This window comes from Eretmochelys imbricata, chromosome 2 (assembly GCF_965152235.1).
Source record: "Eretmochelys imbricata isolate rEreImb1 chromosome 2, rEreImb1.hap1, whole genome shotgun sequence".
Taxonomy (NCBI): domain Eukaryota; kingdom Metazoa; phylum Chordata; order Testudines; family Cheloniidae; genus Eretmochelys; species Eretmochelys imbricata.
In genome coordinates, this window is record NC_135573.1 from 239,361,784 (window position 1) to 239,378,980 (window position 17,197).

Below are 17,197 nucleotides of genomic sequence, written 5' to 3' on the forward strand. Positions count from 1 at the left end.
TAAACTTTTGTCTTTTTATATACTGCATTGTCCTGTTCATGTCCTCTTCCATGGCGTCCCTCACAATTAGAACTCTCTCTCTCTCTCTCTCTCTCTCTCTCTCATTGTGTGGGGAATGATCAGGTTTTTTTGGTTTTTTTGTTTTTTTAATCTTCAACACACTTCTTTCTCAAAGCTTTTCGAATTAAATGTAGTTTTTAAAGAAATTTCTATCCCTCTATTTGTAAAGTCCGGCTTCCTTAGTGTCACAAATGTCAACTAGACTGGCCCTGCAAGAGAAATTTTATAACACCCACATTTATAATATTGTATATAGAAAGGCTGGTAAAGAAGGCAGACCTAACTAAAGCTACTTCATTTGAAATTTCTTCACTGGGTCCACAAACCCAACCAGAACAGAGTACTGATGGGTTACCAAGAAACAAGTAGTTTCTCAATTTAAGACACAGGAAAGGGCATCAGTCTCTGTACAGAACAAAAAAATTCTCTTTATAACCTTGTTCCCCATCTCCTTGAAAAGGGTACAGGTTAGGTTGTTAAGGCAAAACCCTGACTTCTACATTTTGTCTCATATTTAACTTGTCCTTTTACCTCCACCAATAGAGTCATACTGGGTTATGGGAAAGCAAGCTACTTAATGCATGTAAAACAAGTTTACATAGTATCTGACCCTTCAGTATGGAAAGGGTATATGGCTAACATAATCAACTTTAATTTGCTTTATAATTCTTGTCTACTTTTTCTCATTAGGAGTTCATCCTCATTTTGTATCTCCTAGAACACATTAACTTTTGAAATCAGAATGCAAGCCATTTATTTCTTTGAGATATTTCTTTATTAGAGTGTGACTTTTTGGAATAAAAATGCTGTTTTAGTCATAAAGCTGAAGTCAAGAAACTGAAAATTCTACTATCAGTATTATGGTTCAGCATAATGTTTCCATAGTCCACATACTGCACCACACCCCTTTGTGGGCAGTCTGTGAAGCTTAAATTAGGTTGATTGAGCACGAGACGTTACTCTGAAAAGGTCAGCTGAAAAAGGGGACTTCCTAAAACATTTCAGGTAAGGAACACTAGTCTATCAGAAATATTGTAATATAGTAAGTGCCTTCTGAAACAGTTCAGCTAGATTTTTGTCCAGTTGGGTAAGAGTATTTATTTTAAAATCTTATTAATTGTACTTGATATAAAGCTGTTTTCTTCCTGCCTAAATTACTCACTGTCAGATTAAGTCTTGGATGCAAACTGTTCCTTTTTATTATTGAATTGTTTTCAGTGTTACTAAAATATTTAATAAATTGCCTATCAATTAAAGAAATAACAGCATTTTTGATACTCTGAACTGAAGGCATCAGATTTCCGGAGCAATCAGCTAGTAATATGAACAAAAATATTTTAATACCCTTTCATCAACATTTTCAAAATAGGGCCCTGAAATTGACAAGAAACCTTGTGGCCATTGGTGGGCTCTAGGTAGAGCATGGCTGACCCCCATCTTGGCTCCCCGCTCAGGGAGGTGAGAAGCCAGGGAGGCAAGAAGCCCGGGTGGATCTGCATGGAGCTGAGAGCCCTAGCTTTCAGCCCTCCACACTTCCCCTTTTCAGTTGGTGTAAGTGCTCCTGGTGAGGATGCGCACCACCTACCGATGGAGGGTCGTGCAAACATCAGCCACAACAATAATTACTTATTGACTTTTAGAAGAGAAGGGAGAAGAGCTGTGGTACTTTCTTTAAGACCGGTGTTCTGCATATCTTAGTAATGTATTGATCCTTAAGTCAAGATAATGCCCATAATTTTGTACATGATGTACAAATCCTGTCCAGCATGGTGCTTACTACCGTGAGCCATCATAGTCAATGGGACTTCTCACAATAGTAAACACTACATTGAGTAGTATTGGTAGGAGATGAAACCTGGTTTTAAGTGTTTTAACCAGGCATACAATGAAATGCTTGATGGCAGAATGTTTCTTCAGTAGCTTGTATGGAAAAGTGGGGAGAGGGTGCAGGGAGAAGGGGAGAAAGTTGCATGATGATCTTCGAGGGCCTCTGTGCATTCCCATTTATGGGATTTAGTGCCTCTAGCATCAAGCTGTAGAACTATATAACAAAGCCTTGTCCCCTGGATGGTGCAGTAGTGTTCTCATGCTAGGATAATGCCATCTGCTCCATCTGTGAAAGGGAGCTCCCCATCTACCAACCTCTTTGGTTCCTTTGTTGCTGCAGAGAATTAAATAGAACTACTTCTCATGTCCGCAAGCTGGTTAGCCGTATTGTGTGTTTGTTGCTTAGTTACTCACAGCACAGTTAGAGTAGTTTGGGCAACTTTCTTTGGCTTATCCTCATGGCTGCATCTGGTCCTGAACCCTGTAGGTTCAAGACACCTGCTCAGCCATCTTTCCAGAGACAGATGTACACATTTGGTGCCCAGTGTGCTTGGGAGAGGTTCACATAGTATCTCCGTACACCAGCGCTATAATTAAGCATTTTAGCTCCCATTTAGCCCAGAGGTCTTCAAACTGTGGGGCATGCTTCCCTAGGGGCATGTGCCCTATAGTTTGAAAACCATCATCTTATGTCAGGAGCTGGCAGATCAGAAGTTGGTGGGAGCTGCCTGGACTGCTCGGGCCCCTGACTTTCTGTTCTGTGAGAGCTGGGGTGCTGGTTGGCTTCATCTGCATGGCCGGCCGCTTCACAGGCAGGGTGGGCACCACAGCTCCAAGCTGCACCCCTGACAAACTCTTGCTTCTGCCTCAAAGGAGCTTGGTGCAAGCCCTTGACACCCTCTGGAAGTGGCCCCTGTCCCTGTGAGCCCAATGTCCAGGCCAAGCACTGGGGGCAGGCAGCCGCTGGCAGGGCGGACTTACTCCTGCCAGTTCCAGAAACCAAGGCTGTGAGAATGGAGCGACCCCTAGGATTACCATATTTTAAGTTCCCAAGTAGAGGACAGTACTGGGAGAAGGAACTGGGAGGGTATTTGAGGTGGGAGGGCTGAGGGGTGTCTGTGTACTGGGAGGGAAACAGCTCTATGCCACACTCCCCACTCCCATTCTGGGCCTCTCTGGGGGCAATGTCCCCCACCCCAAACTACACCTGTGGACTGTGGCCGACACTGCTGGGCTCAATCCTAGGCGGGAGAGGGAGGCACTGACACCACTGGTTCCGATCCTGCACTGCTCCATTTTTGTGCCCCTGCCAGCTCTGCGCCCTGGATGGCTGCTCCTTTTGCCCCGCCCTGCCCTAGTTACAGCCCCACAACACACAATTTGCTACGCCTTCACTCCTTGGATGAGAAAGAACAGACAGTTAAGAATGCAGACCACTAGGCTCCTTTAAGATTTGAGTTGGAACATTTAGCACTCCTTTTGGAATTTTGAGATCCATCTCTTTGTCTGCCAAGGACTTCTGTAAAGAATCATGAGATGCACCTGCCACCCTAGCCTTGGAATGGCCCTCAATGTTGACCCATGATCTACCACCTCAGTGCAAATATCTACTCTAGCAGAGCTTCCCAACCAGGACTGTCCAATGCCTCAGGCTCCATTAAACCTGACTGACTACTCTGGTACCGCCATCTCTGTCGGTACTGTTGGTGGATCAAATGCTCTGTCAGTGCCCTTAGAGTCCACACCAATCAACATTGCAAGTGAGAGTTATGCATACAGATCTCCTAGTTCCCCTGCTTTTAGGGACTCCAAAAGGAGTGTAGGAAGGAGAAAAAAGAAAGCATGATGGTTCTCCTTTTCCATTGATATATATCACTTTTGGAGACTCCTTAGTGATCTCAGTGCTGCCTCTAGAATGCATCCCTTCCCAACTTGAGGCTCCAGTGACACTTTAGTGCACATACCTCTGACACAGTCAGGTTTCCCCTTTTATGACTGGGGGATTTCTGTCAAAGCTTTTGGCTACACCTCTGCTGCTTGACTGTGCAGCAGTATTTGTTGCTGGTTGTGACTGAGTGCTAAGAGAGGGAGCTTGAGCCAGCACTCTGGTCACTATTAGCGCCAGTTAGGTTCCCCCAGAGAAGACCTAATTGCTCAGGGTGTGCCTGATTACTAGGCCAGATTGCAGTTAATGGGTAATTAGCTCATTAACATCCTAACAGGCACGTAGTTTAAAAACATCACAGGAGCAAAGTGAACAGAGGGGGAAGTAGAAGAAAGAGAGAAGAGGCCTGATAAAGGGAGCCGCCTGTGTGAAGAGACCTTTTCCCACCTCCCCTTCTTGGGGGAGTAAAGCTGAATGACTGTAAATCATGTGCATGAGTATGTAAAAGGTGGTGAGGTGAAGCGCTGTACATAAACTGCACAGTGGAATCTCCTAAAGGAAGGTCTCTGAGTGGTCTGTGTGAGAGTAAAAAAGACAGGAGCAGAGGGCTGTGCCTCTATCACTGCTATGGTTCAGGAATATCCTTGAGGAGCAAGGGATTGCCTTGGAATCGGCCAGACAAGCTCCTGCGACTTGCTGCAGAGAGCCTAGTTAGCTTTCCTTACCAAAAGCTGCATTTGTCTGGAAAGACTCAAGGAAGGGCCCCCTACAGTTGTTAATTGGGTCCTACATTCAGAAGTCAATGAAGGCTTTATTGAATGCTGCCAAAACTAGTATGGTACATTTAACACTGATGATCACACTGACACAATGCTCCTTCTGGCACTGTAGGCAAAGGGCACAGTCAGGTCTGTCATTCCAAGTAAATTTCACGCTCTAGAGTGGCTCAGGGCTGAAAAGCTGGAGGGAAAGTATATTTACAAGACCATGAATAATTTTGCTCTCTTCTTCTGAAAACTAGTTTTTGTCTTTACAGTTATTTGCCAAAAGCTCCCCATACACTATAATCTTTAAAAAGCTATATTTCACTAGAATACAACAGAAAAGAAAGAGAGAAAACCTTGCTACAGAAGAAATTATTACTAATAGTACATCTACACTTGTGGCAGCATGTAGAGTACAGACACTGCATACCCAGGTAGAGTGGGTATAAATAGCAGTGGAGACAGCTTAGGCGGGTAGAGTGCCCTACACGCCTGAACTCCCAAGGTATATACCTTCTGGTATACATGTCTACACTACTGCTTTTAGCTATGTAGTGTACCACTGACTCCCTGCTACTGGAGGCTTTTCATGTTGCTTCCCCACTGCTGAAGTCTTTCCCTGTGGTGTATAGCTATACAATGCAGTGACAAGTGCAGATGCAGCCTGCCTTTCACAGGGTACACTGCCTTTTACATGTGTAGCTGCACATGTAGTGCCTGGACTCTACACGCTACTGTAAGTGTAGATATAGCTTAAAAGATATAGCTATTAAATGCCAATCTGGGAGCTGTAATTGTAAAATGTAGGGTAGCCAACATTATACTTGCACAAAACCAAACACCCTTGCTCTGCCCTCGTCCTGCCCCTCCTCAGAGGACCTGCCCCTCTCTGAGGCTCTGCCACCGCTCACTCTGTCCACCTTCCCTCTGTCACTCACTCACTCATTTTCACAGGGCTGGCTCAAAGCGTTGGGGTGCGGCAGGGGGGTGCGGGCTCCGGGGTGGGGCTGGGGATGAGGGGGTTGGGGTGCCAGGAGGGTGCTCTGGGCTGGGACTGAGGGGTTCGGAGGGCGAGAGAGGGATCAGGGTTGGGGCATGAGGGGTAGGGGTAACAGCTCCGGCTGGGGGATTGGGCTCTGGGGTGGGGCTGGGGATGAGGGGTTTGGGATGCAGGAGGGTGCTCTGGCTGGGATTGAGGGGTTTGAAGGGTGGGAGGGGGATCAGGGCAGGGATAGAGGGTTGGGGAAGGAAGGTGTGCAGGCTCCAGGCGGTGCTTACCTTAGGTGGCTCCCGGAAGCTGCGACATGTCCCCGCTCTAGCTCCTACACGGAGGTGCAGCCAGGCAGCTCTGCGTGTTGTCCCATCCACAGGTGCCGCCCCTGCAGCTCCCATTGGCTGCGGTTCCCGGCCAATGGGAGCTGTGAAGCTGGCACTTGGGGTGGGGGAAGCACAAAGAGCCTCCAGGCTGCCCCTACACCTAGGAGCCAGAGGGGGGAACACGTCGCTGTTTCTGGGAGCCATGCGGAGCCAAGGCAGGCAGGGAGCCTGCCTTAGCCCCACTGCGTCACCAACCGGACTTTTAACGGTTGAACACGGACACCTGGCAACCCTAGAAAAATGCCTTTTTTAACCCACACTGAAAAATATTTGCAGAGATAGTGGCTTGTACTCTAAGGCCCTGATTTTAGCAGAGCACTTAATCATGTGCTTAAAGTTAACCATGGGTGTAGTTCATTGAAGTAAATGGGATTATTTACATGCATAAAGTTAAATGTGTTCTACTGAGTGGGGCTTAAAGCAGTGTCTTTTAAAGTGTTACCACCGATGATCCATAATTAGTGTGCACTGAAGTATGTAAAGGCACAAAAAAGGTCCGCTGTTTCATAGTGTGAATGTGAATTGGGCCACAATGTCAGTGGTGGAAAAAGATTGATCAGGTGTGCAAGATTAAGTCTGTAGTTGATATTAATATTGAAAAGGTTTTCTGATATGCTTACAAGTGCACAGCGGATCTATTGCATGTGGCCTTGGGCACATCTATGGCCTGGCTAGCATACAACAGTCTACATTTCTCAGAGCAGCAGCTACTTAATTGTCCACATGGGTACTACTTGCTAGATGGAGTGTCAGTTCTTTGACAGATTAGTGTCAAAGTAAGTGTTCCATTTAAGTCACTTGTCTAAATAAGACAGGGTACTATCTAATCTTAATTAATATATTTAATGACCACCTTTCACATCCCTTTAATGAAATGATCTTAATGATCACTTTCAACTGATGTTTTCAAACACCTGTATGAGCACAGCAGTACTTACTATGCACTTCTGGTATGTAGTGCTGTAGTAGTCTGTCTTTTTAAGAAAGTGGCATTAGTATTAGCAAAATAGGTAGAGAACTGACATTTTGTTGTAGAATAAAGAACTGTCATCAACCATGCAGAATCAATTTGGCTCTGAAAGGGGGAATTGGATTCTTTTCTGGCATCATCAGACCCTGATTCAGCATGTGCGGAACTGCAAAGCAGTGTGACTTAAGCACATGCTTTAGTTTCTAAATGTATTTATGTACCGTCCTAAATAGGGAAGCTTTTCTGATTCAGGGCCTCAGTTTTTAACTGACTTCTAGTTCCTGGGTTTCTTTCCAGCTGCAGATTATGCCTCATTTGCACATGTTCATTCAAACAGAAGGCAACATGGTTGTACCCATATAACTGAGGACATAATTTGAGTAGAAATGCATTGCCCAGGTAATTAGGGATAGTACTTAGCCTGCAAAACTTATAGTTGGACACCCAGAAACCGGTTAGGTACTTCACAGGAGGAGATTAAGACTTAGTCTTTGCATCAAAGTTCTTATCGTCTAAGCTTGGACGTGCAGAACAAGTGAGCATAAAAAAAGGGATAAAAAGGGAGGGACTACGGCTATAGCAAGAAAATACATATACATGATCATATTATTAATAATAATAATAATCATGTTTATCATGTAACCTAAGGGCCAACCACGAATGGGGTCTCATTGTGCTAGGTGCTGTGTAAACAGTAGCGGACATCTCCTGTCCCGAAAAGCTTACAGTCTAACTGGAAAAGACCGACACAGGGTGGGGGGAAGGGGTAGAACATCCAGCAGAGTGAACAGTGTGTTGGCAGCAAATGTCACATTAGTCCTAATTTTTGGTGGGAGATGATAAGTTCAATGGATGGGGAAAGGGAGGGTGGGGATCCAGGACAGGGGAGAAGAGGGTAAGAGGGGCAGGTGTGGCGTGAAGCTGAAGTGAAGAGACTGTGAGGGAGTAGGAGTGGGAGGCTTGGAGTAAATAGCCAATCAGCACAAGACAAAGAAAGTTCAGTCCAAACTATAGAAAATTCTCCAACATCCAGAGGACCACATGTCCCTGCTTTGGCCACTTCTGCCACTATAGGCTGGAATTGGTGTCTGGCTTCTTTCTGTACTGTTCTCCCAAGCCCACATCGGGAGGAGAAAGGGAGACACCTCCTGAATGCTCAAGCCCCTACAGCAGTAGTTCTCAATCGTTGGCCCACGGGCCACTTGCGGCCCAATCAGCACAGAGCTGCAGCCTATGTGACATCCTCAGGACCATACTGGTAGTATTGGATGCAGCCCACATAACACATTGTGGGCTACGTATGTGGCCCATAATGGTAAATAGGTTGAGAACCATTGCCCTCGAGTGTGTGTGTGAGGTTTCCCCTGCACCATTGAGGGCCCAGGCAGTGGTGCTGCGGAAGGTCTGGCTCCGGCTGGTCCCCAGCATAGCAGTCCCTGCTATGGCTGTTTCTGTCCCTACTGGCTGGAGTCTCTGGCTGGCTTACAGATAAAATAAATTTTTAGATGAGTCTTGAATAAGGAGTGGGAAAGTGGCTTACAAATTTTGGAAGGGTAATCCCAGGGAACAGCATATGGTAAGGTACAGATGTAGAAGTAAAAAAAGAAAATGAAGGTGGCATCAGAGTACAGTTTGACTCACACCCAGGTTAAGTTTGCTGAAAGTACAAATAAACCAGCTTTTTACTTGCAAGTTGAGCAATATAGAAATCATTAATAGTCAAATGTAAAGATCACCTTTACAAAGTCAATTTTGAGAACAGAATTCTACTGTAAGAACTTGTCATCTAGTTTAGTGAGCTATTACCAGAAACCTGTGCAGAAGTTTTCAGACATTTATTAGTCAGCATTTCCATAAGCATAAGAACTGGAGGATGAAAAAGGAGAGGGAACTGGAATAAACTACATTTTATGATTTTTCTTTAAAGTTAAATACAAACTTCTCTCAAAACAAAAATCGAAGTACTATATTTGAAGCCGAGAGCTCCTCTCTTTGGGGCAAATAATTCTTAACTCCTGTGATATTCTCCATCTCAAGGATTTAGATGCAGTAAAACACCATGAAAAACAATCAAAATTACACTAAATGCATGACGAATGTATTTTATGCTTAGTGTATAACACATTATCATAATGAGCAAACTATACATGGACAAATATTGAAAGAATCTCATCCTTCTGACGAAGTCCTCACCCACCATAATATGATTTAAAATGAGCGTGACCTAAACGTACAATGCAGAGAGGAAAGAATTTGTAAGAGAAACTGTACAAAGAGCTGAGTCCATATAACCTGGTGGTAGAAAGAAGGAAAACATGAAATAAGGCTGCATTAAATATTCTTTGCTGCCACAAAATAGCTTCACCCACAAAAAAAGCCTAAATAACAGATTAATCCAACATCAATTCAATTTTCCCCTTTAGACTAGACACAATTAAAAATCATGACAAACAGATTTTTGACAGTTCTTTGTCTGAACCAAGGAGTACTGCACCTTGAACCCAGCTGACTTCTATAAATAATTATTTCTCTTTCAAGGCCAATAAGATGCATACTGTTCCTTTCCTTTTAGTTTCCCATTCCCATTGCCTGTTGCATGAAAAGACTTTTGCTTTTAAAAAAATCTCTTCTGGCTTTGTGGACCTCAGTGGGTTTGAAGAGGCCTCCCAAACAGGCACCTACACACAAGGAGTATTATGCAAAGTGCTCAAGAAGAAACTGCTGTGTATTTATTAAAAAGCTACCTTATCCTACAGTGCAGTAATAAAATTCAAATATACCTAGCAGACACTTTTTTCAGTTAAATTCATAATATGGCAGGACAATTCCTAAATGAAGATTTGTATTTAAAATAAAGTTCCACTCATTTTCCTTTACATGCAACTTTAATTGGCTCAACAACAAAAAAGTAAACTAATGCAGACCTATAAGTGATTACTAAATGCATTATTTTAAACTATGGCAAGACTGTGCTACTAGTGGACACCTTATCAAGTAAAAACTAATTTAAATTATGACAATTTATTCCAAAATGATTGACATACTTTGAAACATATTTTGAACAAAAGGTTACTATATTTTTGCAGGGAGATTCAAAATTAGTCATGCTTCTAGCATGCGTATGAAGTGTGGTTTGTGAGTCACTGTCACCTGTTCCTTATTCATACTGTAGAGGTAGAAAAGAGATGACCTAGTCCCAGATGGTTAGAATTGGTTTCTTTCCAGTCTCTCCACCCATTTTCTCTTTTGTTACAATATACATCGAACAGTTGCATGTCTGGTCAGAGAAGTATTCTTAAAGTTTGTGGCTTTCCTTTCCTGTTAATTTACATTAAAGTTTCTCTGATACTAACATTTAATATGCTTAAAATGGGCTATGACCATAATTTACTGCTTTGCAGTCATTAAGATCAGTACCTTGGTGGCATCTGAATCTTGCCAAGTAATCATAATTTGTTTTGAAAGAAACATCTTCAACTATTACAGTTGGTTGCAATATCTTATTCCAGGTCTGGATCACCATCTCTTGTGATAAAATTCATTGGGGGGCACTTAGGTAGAGGAAAATTTTGCAAGGACACTCTTGTATATTTTGTCTCTGTGTCCTGTATAAACACACAAAACAACTAAATTAAAAGAACAAATATTATTAAGGTTGCAAAATCAAGCAGTCAGAAGTTAGAAAATGTCAGAATTAAGGTTGCCTGTGCACCTTTAATTTGCCTCCCTTCTGTGTATGCATTATGATAATCTTCAATTACAAGATCACATGCTTTTATTCTAGAGGACCCCTGCCTCATTTAGCGCACTTGATGGATAGTGCACAGTTACTGAACAGCTATTTATAGTTTATTTTATCCGCATTGTTCAATGAATGGCCCTAGCGCCTTATTTACTGCACACTATTCAAATCATGCTCTGAATATAGGGTTGCCAACTTTCTAATTGCACAAAAGTGAACACCCTAAACCCGCCCCTTCCCTGAAGCCCCACCCCCGCTCACTACATTCCCAGTGGCTCGCTCTCCCCCACCCTCACTTTCGCTGGGCAGGGGTTTGGGGTGCTGGAGAGGGTGGGGGCTCTGGGATGGGGCTGGGGATGAGGGGTTTGAGGTGCAGGAGGGGGCTCCAGGTTTGGGGGGACTCAGGGCTGGGTTGGGGCTCGGGGTTGGGGCACGGGCTTACCTTGGGCAACTCCCAGTCAGCGGCGCAGCGGGGGTGGGGAGGTGGGCTAAGGCAGGCTGCCTGCCTGTCTTGACACCGTGTTGCATGCGTGCCAGAAGAAGCCAGCAGATCCACATGCAACCTTAATTCTGACATTTCCTGACTTAAGTGTATAACTTTGCAAACTTCCTGGTCTTTTAAAGATAAACTGAAAAAACAAAAATTCTCTTATGTGGCATTGCTCTGGCTCCTACATGGTTCATCAGCAGGGTTGGAAACCTTAGATATCACAGACCTTGGCCACTTGAGCTAATGGAATAACTGATAACAATAGTAGGTTGCTTATCCTCTCTGAAGACCGGCACAAGAGGGTAATGAGTCGTACATTTTGCCAGTGGTTTTCACAGATGTTTGCTGATGGCTAAGAAATAGTCAGACTCAGGAATTTTGGATTCCATTCCAGGCTCTGGTGGGGACTGTGCTATAGCGGATGCAGATTCTTTTGTCTCCCCCAAGCTTGACTGCTTCTGGCCCTTTCTCTTCTGTCCCAGTCCTATCTCTTCCCCAACCCTGGATCTTGCCATTCACCACTCCTCAGGCTTTTCATCCCAGTCCCAATCTCTTTGCCTAGTCATTCCTAATTCCTCCTCCTGACTCCTCAGCCAATCTGTCTTCCTACCCCATCCCTGGCTTCTTGTCCCAGTCTCTTTGCCAAAGGCAGATTATGGATTTGTGGGGCCCTGGGCCAGAGCAAGTGGGGGCATCCCCAGCTCTCCTGACCCCGCTCCTCAGCAGAAGCGCTGGGTGGGCGGAGCGGGGCAAGCCCCCAAGCCCCAACCTTGCTCCCTGGCAGGAGCGCCAAACAGGCAGGCAGAGCATGTCAGGACACAGGGGTGTCCATTTTTCAAGGGCCCCCCAATTGGCCGGAGCCCCATTGACCCAGTGGCTAATCCACCACTACTCTTTTCCCAGCCAGTCGCAGTTCTCTCCACCGCATTCCAGATCCTCGTCAGATCTATCTTCTCTCCCCTTACCCCCATTTCCTTACATTGGTTTCTAGTTCCAATGTCCTTGTCCAGACAATCCCAGTCTGTCCCTTCCTCTTGCCATCTTCTTGTCCAAATTCAGAGTCCTTCCCCTGTTGCCCTCACCTTGGTCAACCATGTGTATCTTCTTGCCTAGCCAGTTCCAGTCTCTTCCCCTGCTAGTTCCAATCTCATAGACTCCTTTCCCCAATCTACTCCTTTTCCTTCCCTGCAGTCTGGCTTTTGACTCCCCTGAATTCAGATCAGACAACTTTCTCCTTTACAGTGCCTCAGTGCCATCATGAAGATCATTGCGAACACGGGAGAGAGAGATGCCCTTCTCTCAGTTCCAGTGTCTGGCCCCACAAAGTCCTAAAGCAATTAGGAGCAGCATTTATAGGTAAAGTCCAGCTTTATGCCTGTGGCCCTGGGCTGGAGGGAGCATGCTCAGTCACTCTGTGGGGATGAGGCAGTCTGTTTGGTCAGCACAAGGAGCTGTGTGAGAGGTTCACAGATTCAGTCCACACTGAATATCTTGGAGATTTTAGCTATTAAATGCTAAGAAATCTTTACAGAGCACATGCAAACTCTGATTTTTCAGAGGCTTATAACTTGACTAAATTTGGATTTTCACAGAGGTAGCAAAAACGAACATCTCTAAGACAAACTCAGGCTTTCCAACAGTCTTGGGTTTTGGAGGGAGGGAATGGGCCAGACCTGAGTGGTCCTGTGTGCTGCTTTAGCCGCTTGAAGGACTGGGAAGTACATGAACTCTGCTCCCTGCCAAATTTCAAGCCCAAAGCATGGGGGCCTTAGAGTTTTCAAAGAAAGGTTGCCAGAATTTTTTAACAGGCAAAAAATACCTTATTTTTCCCAAAGCTTCTTTTCTCAGAAACAGCTAAACCATTTTGACTGAAATTTTCCAAAACAATTCAGCCTCAATGGTTAAACTTTGGCAAAATAATAAGCAACTGAAAAGAGAATCGTATAATGGGAAGTGTCAGCCAACCTTAATGGGTGGTACTACCAGCCTTGCCTATAATTCTATTCTATATAGGTTATTATACTGTTCTGTTAGGCAGGTGGGGAGTGTGTTGCTCTCTGTTTCCCCAGTAGCCAGAAAAACTGCCCCTCCCCAATCCTTGGGATCTTCCAAATGACAGGAGAACCTGTGTGGAAGTCTTATGACTCTGTGCTGGCTCTGTCCTCAACAATCCATTTTCTCCCTTCTGCCTCCTTCCCCTACCCCCGGAAGTACAATTCCATTGCAGCCAAGCTACCAGGGCTGTCTCTTGGCCCAAGTTGCCCCAGGGACACCTCTCAAAGGGAGAGAGACTCTCCAGAAAAAGATTTACTTTAGGCTGTTATCTTTTCTCTGCAGCTCTACTAGGGGATGATGTCTGCCCCATAACCCTGCCTCCAGCTATCATAGGGCCAGCTCCCTCCCTCCCCATCTGCTGGCTGGATCCTGACTCCATGCAGTGCATTTTCTGGGGTTCAGGGAATTAGATGCTGTACCCATCCTCCCCTCCCCTGTGTAGAGAAAGTTGCATCTACATATGTCTATATCTCTTCCCCAGTATGTTTTTCCTGCATTGTCAAATTTTGCCTTAAAATAAAAATGCTATTTTGTAACAGCAAACAGAAGCAATAGTAAAGCTATTCGAGAATTCTGAAATTTTTCTCAAGTACCACCTTTTACTTTTTAGGAGGTACCAACTAATATCTGTGCAACTGAATTGTCACATTTCAGACATGTTGTTCTGCTTAATGTGTGGAAATAATGCACTTTGTTTACATATCTGTTTTGAATTAGAACCTCCTATGAATGAGAAACTGCTGTAGTGAAATGCTTATGACACATGGAGAATAAACTGGAAGAACTAGAAGTATTAGTATGTAATTTAAATGATGACTTAAGTGGCATCACAGAGGCTTGGCTGGATAAATTTCAAGGCTGGATTATTGGTATATACGGTATAGCTTGTTCAGGAAGAACATGCAAGGAATAAAGGGAGGTGTCCCATTATACATCAAGTATATATACACTAGTTCTGAGGTCCAGAAGGAGGTGAGAGGCAGACAAGTTGAAAGTCTGTGGGTAAAGATAAAATGGGGAAAAAATAGAGGTGATGTTATGCTACGGGTCTGCCATCAAATCCGTAATAGGAGGTAGATGAAGCATTTCTAGAACAAATATCAGAAACATACAAACCACAATACCTGGTTGTAATTGGGGACTTTAACTACTCAGGACATCTGTTGGAGAAGTAATATGGCAAAACACAAAATTTCCAGTAAGTTTTAAGAATGTATTGGGAGCAACTTTTTGTTTCAGAAAGTGGAGGAAGTAACTGAGGGATTTTACATTTGATTCTGACCAATTACACAAGTAATTGGTTGTGAATCTGAAGGTGGAAGGCATTTTGAGTGAAAGTGATTATGAAATGATTATTTCATTATTCTAAGGAAAGAAAGGAAGGAGGCCATCAGAATAAGGACAATGGACTTCAAAAGGCAGACTTTAACAGACTCAGAACTGGTATATAAGGTCTCATGGGAAGAAAATCTAAGGGATAAATAAGTTCAGGAGAGCTGGCAGTTTCTCAAGGAGATAATATTAAAGGCACAACTGAAAACTATGCCAGTGTGAAGGAGAGAGAATAGTAAGAGATCGATATGGTTCCATCAGGAGCTCTTTAATGGCCTGCAAATCAAAAAGGAATCCTAGAAAAAGTGGAAACATGGATAAATTGCTAAGGAATACGAAAGAATAGCACAAGCATATAGGGACAAAATCAGAAAAGTTGAGGCACAAAATGAGTTACACCTAGCAAGGAACATAAAAGGTAATAAGAAGAAGGTTTTTATATACCTTAGGAACAAGAGAAGAACGAAGGAAAGTGAAGATGTTCTACTTAGTGGGGAAGGAGAGACCATAACTGAGACAAACAAGAAGAATGAGGTGTTTAATGCCTATTTTGCTTCTGTCTTCACTAAAAATGTTAGTGTGACCAGATACTCACCACAATTTAATATTAAAAACAAAGGGGAAGAACAATTAAAGAATGTTTAAATAAGTTAGATGTGTTCAAGATGTCACGGCCTGATGAAATTCATGTTAGGGTACTTAAGGAACTAGCTGAAGCAGTCATAAAACCATTAGCAATTATCTTTGAGAACTCATGGAAAAAGGGCGAGGTCTCGGAAGATTGGAGAAGCCCAAATGTAGTTTCTATCTTTAAAAAGTGGAATAAAGACAACTCATATAATTATAGACCAGTCAGATACGGGAACAAATTATTAAATAATTTGTAAGCACCCAGACGATAATAGTGTTATAAGGAATAGCCAGCATGGATTTGTAAAGAACAAATCAACCAACCTCATTTCCTTCTTTCACAGGATTACTGACATAGTGGATGCAGGGGAAGCTGTAGATGTGATAAATATTGATATATATTTGTAATAAGGCTTTTGACACAGTTCCACATGACATTCTCATAAGCAAACTAGGGAAATGTAGTCTAGATGAAATTACTGTAAGGAGTGCACAACTGGTTGAAAGAATGTACTCAAAGAGTAGTTGTTGATGGTTTGCTGTCAAACTGAGAGTATGTATCTAATGGGGTCCTGCAGGAGGCAGTCCTGATTCCAGTTCTATTCAGTATTTTCACTGATCGCTTGGATAATGGAGTGGAGAGTATGCTTATAAAATTTGCAGATGACACTGAGCTGAGAGGGGTTGCTAGCGCTTTGAAGAACAGGATTAGAATTCAAAACAACCTTGACAAATTAGAGAGTTGGTCTAAAATCAACAAGATGAAATTCAGTAAATACCAGTACAAAATACTGCACTTAGGAAGGAAAAATCAAATTGTAAAACTACAAAATGAAGAACAATTGGCTAGAAGGCAGTGCTGCTGATAAGGCCCTGGGGGTTATAGTCGCTCACAAATTCAATGTGAGCCAAGAACGTGATCACTCCCCTCTATTCGGCATTGGTGAGGCCTCATCTGCAGTACAGTGTCCAGTTTTAGGCTCCACAGTACAATAAGGATGTGGAAAAATTGGAAAGAGTCCAGCGGAGGGCAACAAAAATGATTAGGGGGCTGGAGCACATAATTTATGAGGAGAGCCTGAGGGAACTAGGGTTATTTAGTCTGCAGAAGAGAAGAATGAGGTGGGATTTGATAGCTGCTTTCAGCTACCTGAAAGGGGGTTCCAAAGAGGATGGCTCTAGACTGTTCTCAGTGGTAGCAGGTGACAGAACAAGGAGTAATGGTCTCAAGTTGCAGTGGGGGAAGTTTAGGTTGGATATTAGGAAAAACTTTTTCACTAGGAGGGTGGTGAAGCACTGGAATGCGTTAGCTAGGGAGGTGGTGGAATCTCTTTCCTTAGAGGTTTTTAAGATCAGGCTTGACAAAGCTCTGGCTGGGATGATTTAGTTGGGGATTGGTCCTGCTAATATCATTCTCAGATATATACAGGAGTGTCATGTGTAAGACACAGAAAGTAATTGTCCTGCTGTATTCAGCATTGGTGAGGTCTCAGATAGAGTACTGTGTCCTGTTCTGGAGGCCACACTTTGGGAAAGATGAGGCTAAACTGGAGAGAATCCAGAGGAGAGCAACAAAAAGGATTAAAGATTTAGAAAGCCTACCCTATGAGGAAGGTTAGAAACACTGGGCATGCTTAGTCACAAGAAAAGAAGACTGAGTGGAGGACCTGTTAAGTTTTCTAATATGTTAAGGGCTGTTGTGGAGAGAATGGTGATCAGCTGGGATACTAGAAATCCATTTGCCATGGGAAAAAAACAGTATTTGTGTTTTTACAGAATATCTTTAGTTTCTACATTTTGTGAAAAAATAAAATAGTATATTACTCTTAACTAAATTTTACTGAAAATACCAGTGTCACATATTCAAAGCACACAACCTACCCCTCTTGAATGTGCTTTAAATTTACATAGTGAAACCTACTACAATAAACTGCTTCCAGTGTGTAATGGTTACTTCTGGGTTCTTGTTTTAATGCATCTTAAATGTCACTTCAGCCTCCAGATGTGAGTACAATAGAACCTCCGAGTTACAAAAATCTCGGGAATGGTGGTTGTTCGTAACACT

At 43.4% G+C, this 17,197-nt stretch overlaps 1 protein-coding gene and 1 long non-coding RNA gene across 3 annotated transcripts in view; one reads left to right on the forward strand and one right to left on the reverse strand.

Annotated features, from left to right (window-relative positions):
* ZEB1 (zinc finger E-box binding homeobox 1) overlaps nt 1–17,197 on the forward strand; it is a 214,527-nt gene that overhangs the window by 90,865 nt on the left and 106,465 nt on the right. The gene's annotated exons all lie outside the window — the stretch shown is intronic.
* LOC144259933 (uncharacterized) lies at nt 9,750–11,331 on the reverse strand. Its single transcript, XR_013344952.1, has 2 exons — nt 11,068–11,331; nt 9,750–10,488 (listed from the first exon to the last, which is right to left on the reverse strand). It is a non-coding gene; the product is annotated as an uncharacterized LOC144259933 (long non-coding RNA).